This window comes from Syngnathoides biaculeatus, chromosome 22 (assembly GCF_019802595.1).
Source record: "Syngnathoides biaculeatus isolate LvHL_M chromosome 22, ASM1980259v1, whole genome shotgun sequence".
Classification (NCBI taxonomy): Eukaryota; Metazoa; Chordata; class Actinopteri; order Syngnathiformes; family Syngnathidae; genus Syngnathoides; species Syngnathoides biaculeatus.
The window spans coordinates 11,533,065-11,540,500 of NC_084661.1; positions in this window are offsets into that span (position 1 = coordinate 11,533,065).

The following is a 7,436-nucleotide window of genomic DNA, read 5'->3' on the forward strand; positions in this document are numbered from 1 at the left end:
TACAAGTTGTGTATTTAACCCGAAGCGCACAATTTTGCCTTACAAAAGTCTGCTAGATTAATGAACACATAAAGGAAAATGCCAGTGATGGGCGAGCGAATAGCGTCCATCTGGCAGTATTGGAATACTTCAAGCAACAGATGAACAAAAACGGTGGAGCAACGCTTGTAGACGTACAATAATAATAATATAAGGATATTCACAGGCATATATTGTTTGTCCTCTGTGGAAAACAACTCATGCTATGAAGTTAAGACTGACTCCATGTATAATATACTATATTCTTATCTCTGTATTATAATGACCAAATATGGCCATGGTGCGCACACCCAAGTAAGCAGCATAACCTGCATTGAATTGAAGCAGAAAATGTGTCAAAGCAGTTATAGTATATTTGTTTGCATTCTATTTGATTGTCGTTACTGTATGTTTTGATAAAATGCAATATTTCTTATTAAAATCATTATTTTTTCAATTTCTAAGTGGCCCCAAATTTTTCGAACATCAGCGTACACATTATTTATAAAAAAAAAGTCAGTAAATGCTGGAATATTTCTATTTGATTAAAAAAAACAACAACAACAATAAAGTAATGGTTTTACATATGGTGTAGTTTTGGGCTAACTTTTTAGGTTGTATTTTTGAGAATAACCAAAATTTGCACAGCTGGCGACACAGGTGTGTGCCGCAGGTGGGTCAGACCATTGTTGGTACTTTCATAGACCAGCGCAGACCGGCAGGTGAGAGCGCGGAAGGGCTGCGCCACTGTGGCGAGCATTTAATGCTGACTTCATTTGCTGCCAATCAAGCAGACAAGCAAACAGCTCCTCTCATTCCCTTTAAATTTGGCGCACTTAACCGACCGCCTCGACAGACATTTCTATACAGAACAAGACGTTGCGTAATCGCAGCGATTTGAGCACGAGGATTGTCGTCTCTGGTCGCCGTGGTAACTCAGTGTGACTGGGTGTACAGCATGAGGTGGTGATAACCGCCGGCGACCTAAATATACGCGCCCGTGGGCCTCAGTTTGTTGACCCGTGCCGTAGCCAAACTCAGCAAAATCGCGCTAGACCGGGATTCCGGACCTGCAGGACTTAGACGTGATCTGAGCAGGCATAAATCTCGATGGACTTTCTGCTACCAAATTGGCGCTCTGCCAATACAGCTCACCGCAGACCGGTCTGCCAAATTGGCAAACGCGCCTAGCGAGAAACGCGCTCGCATGAAAATCAGGATGCGGCGGCATTTGCATCCCGCCGCCGTTTACAGTCTCACTTATTAGCTTCTCCGCCTCTTCATCGTCCTCTTGAACACAGCAGCGAGTCGGCCATGTCAGCTGAGTTGACTTCCGAGGTGACGGCAGTCATCTACCGTTCTGCCGGCGATTTTACAATACGCTAGCGTCTGATCCGGCATCAGCGGGACGCGGGCGCCCTCGCCGTGTAACATCCCTCAGGAAGGGGGACGCGCAGGGTACCCCACTGCGTGTCCTGGGTGGTTGTTGTCGTGGGGATGGCGACCGCAAGCGCTAGTTGCCAGGGAGATTGGTGGCCGCTTGTCTTGACCCGTCCCCCCACGTGCTGTCACCGGCGTTATTGATGCAGGCTGCTGCTTGGTATTGTGGGAGCGACGGAGGGAGGGCGAAGAGGACAACGGTTAATGAGTTCAGGAGGAAGAGGGACTCTTCCCCTACACCACCATCCCCGCCCCCTCCTCTCCTTCATTTCTCATGGGGGTCTGCCTTGTGTGAGTGTGCATTAAGAATGGGGGTCTCTCGTTATCCATCATGGTAAAATGCACTTTGGCTCGCGCAAAAATGCTCACACACATCAACCCGGCGCTCGGCTTTTATGCAGAGCGCTCGCAAAACGTTCTCCGGCCCCTCTTTTGGAACAGTAAACGCACACAAGAGATGGCGCCTGGAGCTCGGCCCAAGATTAATAATGACCCATCTCTCCGTTGATGGGCCCAATATCCACTGTTTGGAGAGAGAGAGAGAGAGGAAGAAGGGAAAGACAAGGAATGATGTGAAGATGAAGAGGAGAAAAACATAATGGCATTGGTTATTGGGTCATATCTGAGCTTCCGAACGTTCCAGAAAGGACGGTTGGGGCCATAACACGTACGTGGAAAGCCAATCATACCACATAAACTTGCCTCGGTTTTTGATTTCTGACAGAGGAGTGCAAAGAATAATCAGAGGAATTGTCCAAGAGCCAAGGACCACCTGTGGAGAGCCTCAAAAAGACCTGGAATTAGCAGGTGCTGTTGTCACAAGGAAAACTGTGAGTAATGGACTCCGCCGCCAGGATAATGATCCAAAAAACGTACTTCCACGGAAACCCTCAATTGGTTGCTGGAATGGCCCAGCCAATCACCTGACCTGATTCCAATCGAAAATGTATGGAAAGAACTGAAACGCAAGGTCTATAAAAGAAGCCCACGGAACCTCCAAGATTTGAAGACTGCTTGAGTGGACCAGAACCAAACCAGAGCTAAACATGTGACTGGTTTCTTCATACTAGAAGCTGTTTTTATACAAAGTATTAAATCAACACCAGTAGGCGTCTCTAATACTTTTTCCGTGTCCTTCCGCATTATTACCCACAACTTAATTCCCCGATCTCATTTGTTGTACTTTCTTTGTGTGTCTGGATTACCCGGGTCGCAATAGCACCTTCGCAAATGCACGTCACGAGAAAAACGGCGGCGTGTCAAATGTTTATTTCAGCCGCCGTGCGCCGCCGTACGGACAAATACCCACACAAAGCGGCGACGCCGTGGATTAATGTCTCCGGCTCGACTCCCGTATTTCATTTCTTAGTGTCAGAGGCCTTTTTGTGGTGAGGGCATTTTTCAGGTTGCTAAGCATTATTCCCCCCCCCCCCAAGGCCCCCGGCGGGCTCCATAGGTTCTCGAAGCACTGTATGCCCGTATAGATATACATACATAGATATATGTACAGGTATGCAAGTGAATGTGAAACCTTGCGTATCCTCGTGATCATTGCTATAGTGGAACAAACTTGTGAGCGTATCGCCGCAACCCCCCCCCCCCCGCCTTCCCCGCTATTCTTTTGCACACGTCGACGCAAGCCTAAGTAGCTCCAAGTTTATTTTTGCCCTTGAAAGGATGTTTTGTTCGTCGGAGCGCGTCGGATCCGCTGAGCTATGCGGGAACCGATCACGGCGACCTGAGAGAAAAGTGAGACAAACAACGGCGTCTCAATATTCTTTTATCCTCCCGACGTCGACCGTGGAGCGAATGATGACTGATGACGTTAATAACACGGCGTTAAGGCGTTCATTAATCTGTTTACTGCCGCACCCTTGTACGGTTAATGATTATGATTATACAAAAATAATAAGGGGGATAGCCTCAATATAAGATAATCATGGGATTTTATAAAGCCTTCATTTGACTTTTCAGCAGTGGACCAGGTCTACACCCTCGGCGGGATCCTCGAGGGTGCATGGGACTTCGCCCAACCAGTCTAGATGTGTTTTGTGGACTTGGAGAAGGCATTCGACCGTGTGCCTCGGGGAGTCCTTCGGGAGTACGGGGTACCGAACCCCCTAACATGAGCTGTTCGGTCCCTGTACGACCGCCGTCGGAGTTTGGTCGGCAATAAGTCGAACTCGTTTCAGGTGAGAGTTGGACTCCGCCAAGGCTGCCCTTTGTCACCGATATTGTTCGTAACTTTTACGGACAGGATTTCTAGGTGCAGCCAAGGCGTAGAGGGTGTCCGGTTTGCTGGCCTCAGCATCGCATCTCTGCTCTGTGCGGATGATGCGGTTCCGTCAGCTTCATCAAGCCGTGATCTCCAGCTCACTGGAGCGGTTCGCAGGCGATTGTGAAGTGGCCGGGATGAGAATCAGCACCTCCAAATCCGAGGCTATGGTCCTCAGTCGGAAAAGGGTGGCGCGGTCTCTCCGGGTCGGGGATGAGATCCTTCCCCAAGTGGAGGAGTTCGAATATCTTGGGGTCTTATTCATGAGTGAGGGAAGAACAGACCGGGAGATCAACAGACGGATCGGTGCGGCGTCTGCAGTGATGCGGACTCTGTATCGGTCCGTTGTGGTGAGGAGGGAGCTGAGTCGAAAGGCGAAGCTCTCAATTTACCAGTCGATCTACGTCCCTACCCTCACCTATGGGCATGAGCGGCGGGTCGTGACCGAAAGAACAAGATCCCGGACACAAGCAGCCGAAATGAGTTTCCGGGCTCTCCTAGAGATTGGGTTAGAAGCTTGGTCATCAGGGAGGGGCTCAGTGTCGAGCCGCTACTCCTCCGCATTGAGAGGGGCCAGATGAGGTGGCTGGGGCATCTGATCCGGATGCCTCCCGGACACTTACCTGGTGAGGTGGTCCGGGCACATCCCTCCAGAAAAAGACCCCGAGGACGACCCAGGACACACTATGTCTCTCGGCTGGCTCGGGAACGCCTCTGGATCCCTCGAGAAGAGTTGGAAGAAGTGGCTGGGGAAAGGAAGTCTGGGTATCCCTGCTGAAGCTACTTCCCCCACAAAAGCGTTAGATAATGGATGGATGGATGGATGGATATATGCATTAATAATGTGTTATTATAATGTAATAGAATCAAAAAGTAATTCCCTTATGTATTGAAAACAGCACCATTTTGGGTTACTCGAAAAGCATCATTTGAAATTGCTGACAGTCATCAAAATGATACAAAATGTTACAGCATCCTCGCAATAACCATTTTTTATTAGGGGGAAAATAGCATTTCTAGTGTACTATTGGCTAAGATATAGATCTCCAATATTTCAAAATAGCCTCAGTCAAACTTTCAAAAATGAATCATTTTAATATGGAGCAACTTAAAAAGTAATCTTTGTCTTTCATGGAAAGCGCCAGTGCTTCCAAACACCCACAACGCAAGTTGCGAGTTAAACACAACCTGAGAAATTTAATCAAGCTTCCGGGCGCCTTTGCGACCTCCGACCCCGTCAACACAAACATGTCGCCTATTCAAGATAAGACGTTCGCGTTTCTACCGTCACAAAGTCTCAACGCGTAACAGACCGAGAATAGGAAGCAAGCCGACCCAATTGGATGCCGTCATCTTTCTCGGAGGTGAAAATAGAGTCCGGACGGTCCACACGTTCCGATGCCGTGAGGTCACGCACGAGGTCACGTCCGTGACATGGCAACGATCCATGGCAACCGCCATGCCTCCGTATTCCGCCCAAGGTTGCCCGCTCTTAATCCGCAAATAATGTGTTGATTTGAAGAACCCGTGCTGCTGCGAGCGTTCAAAAGCGTGTGACAAGTAAAGAGAATTAGAAATATTACGTTATCTATGTTATTATCTGTGATATTTTGGAGTGAGGAAAACAAAAGCAGTTGGTCCGCGGCAGACTGGGATTCATCCGCGGCGACGACGCCTCTCTGGGTGGCGGACAAACGCGACGGTTTTGCCCACTCGAGCCGGTGACGAGCACGGCGCGGCGCGCCCGTGAAGTGGACGGATTATCTCGGCGAAAGGAGACGCGCTCGCAAAAGATTTTGACGCGTCCGTGGCAAATATTTGCGACGAACGGGCCCTTTTTGAGCCCAAAAAATAGGAGCCAATCCATAAAATGTGCGCAAAACTTTTTATCAAATATTTTGTGCATTGTACTGTTTCTGATAAATCAGCAAAGTAATTATTTAAATAGTGATAACGACCGAGGAGGGGAGCACATTTTCACCGAGAAATTTGAGGAACCAAAAGGACTTTTGTTGGCGTTAACGCTTAATTAATGTGTAATTACCCACCGGTGTGACCGCCTGTTTATCGATGTTATGCATTCATGTATCGTATATCCAACCGATAGGCAACCGGTCCAGGGCGGAGCCCCCCTCAGCTGCGACGCGCTCCGGCTCACCTGCAACCCAAATGACGAGAATGGATGAAGGGATAATGGGTTTCATAACAATATCTTATTATATTGTATTACCCCCCCTCCGGGTGTCCTCGTCCTTAAACCTGCCTGGCTCGTCTACATTCCCCGATTCCTTTTCCTACCCACCCAGCTGTAAATCTAGCCCTCATCTCGTCTGAATTCAAACAATATTATTTATTCTCCGACCCCCCCCACGCCGCAACTTCATCTGTCTGATGGCGTGCCTGCATTTCCGGCCATTTATCCAGCATCGGCGGCGTTGCTGATGCGGCGCAACGGCGGCTGCGCGGAGGGAGTAAATAAACAAAGCGGGGGCCGGGAATCCGAAAAAGATCTTGTCTTTGCGTGAATGACGCTCATTCATCACCGCCCTGCCTCTCCCTCTGTATTTCTTTTGTGCACGGAAGAAGATTTATCTTTAATTCTAATGGAGGTTCGCTTGATGGAGGAGGGCGGGAGGTGCGGGGCGGGAGATGAGGAATTATTAAATGTCACCTCCAGTTTGATCCCACCAGAGGCGGAGGTGTCATCTTTGTTTGGTTGGGCTTACAGTTTAGCGCTGGTCATGAGGGCGGGGCTGGCGGGTGGGTGGGATGCTCTATACTGTGCAAAAAAATTGGTTTGGATTTCGTGGAATGATTTTAAAAGAAATGACAAATACATATCAAACCGGTTTTACAACCTTTTTTTTTTTTTAAACGTGACACCTGCTGAAAAAAACAATTGTTATTCTCTTTATTTAAATTTACTGTATTTACTCTTTAACTGTGGCACGGTGGCTCAGCTGGTAAGCGTTGGGCTCACAGTTCTGAGGACCCGGGTTCAATCCCGGCCCCGCCCGTTTAGAGTTTGCATGTTCTCGCCATGCCTGCGTGGGTTTTTTCCCGGCACTCCGGTTTCCTCCCGCATCCCCAAAACATGCAACATTAATTGGACACTCTAAATTGCCCATAGGTGTGATTGCGACTGCGACTGTTTGTCTCCATGTGCCCTGCGATTGGCTGACAAGCAGTTCAGGGTGTACCCCACCTCCTGCCCGTTGACAGCTGGGATAGGCTCTAGCATGACCCGCGACCCTTGTGAGCATAAGCGGCAAAGAAAATCGATGGATTTATTCTTTAACTCATATAGCGCCCAGTCCAAAACTCCTCTTGGTGCTGACTTCCTGGCTTATCTAGTGTCAAGTTTGTACCCAATTGCGGTCATGACGTGCCGACCATAATGGTCAGACTTTTGTTTTGGTTTAATTTTAATCATCTTAGTCCATCCATCCACTGCTTATCCTCACGAGGGTCGCAGGGAGTGCTGGAGCCTCCCTGAACTGGTCTGGCATTGAACCAGGGACCTCAGAGTTGTGAAGCCAATGCTTTACCAGCTGAGCCACCGTGCCGCCTTACCATCTCAGCGTTGATTGTTATGATTGTTGTGCCATTTCTTTCGCTTTTGTTTTGTACCGTGGCTCGTCAGGACACGCCCTGCTCTCATATTATTGGCTCCAGGACCCACACCGATGCGCACTGATTGGCT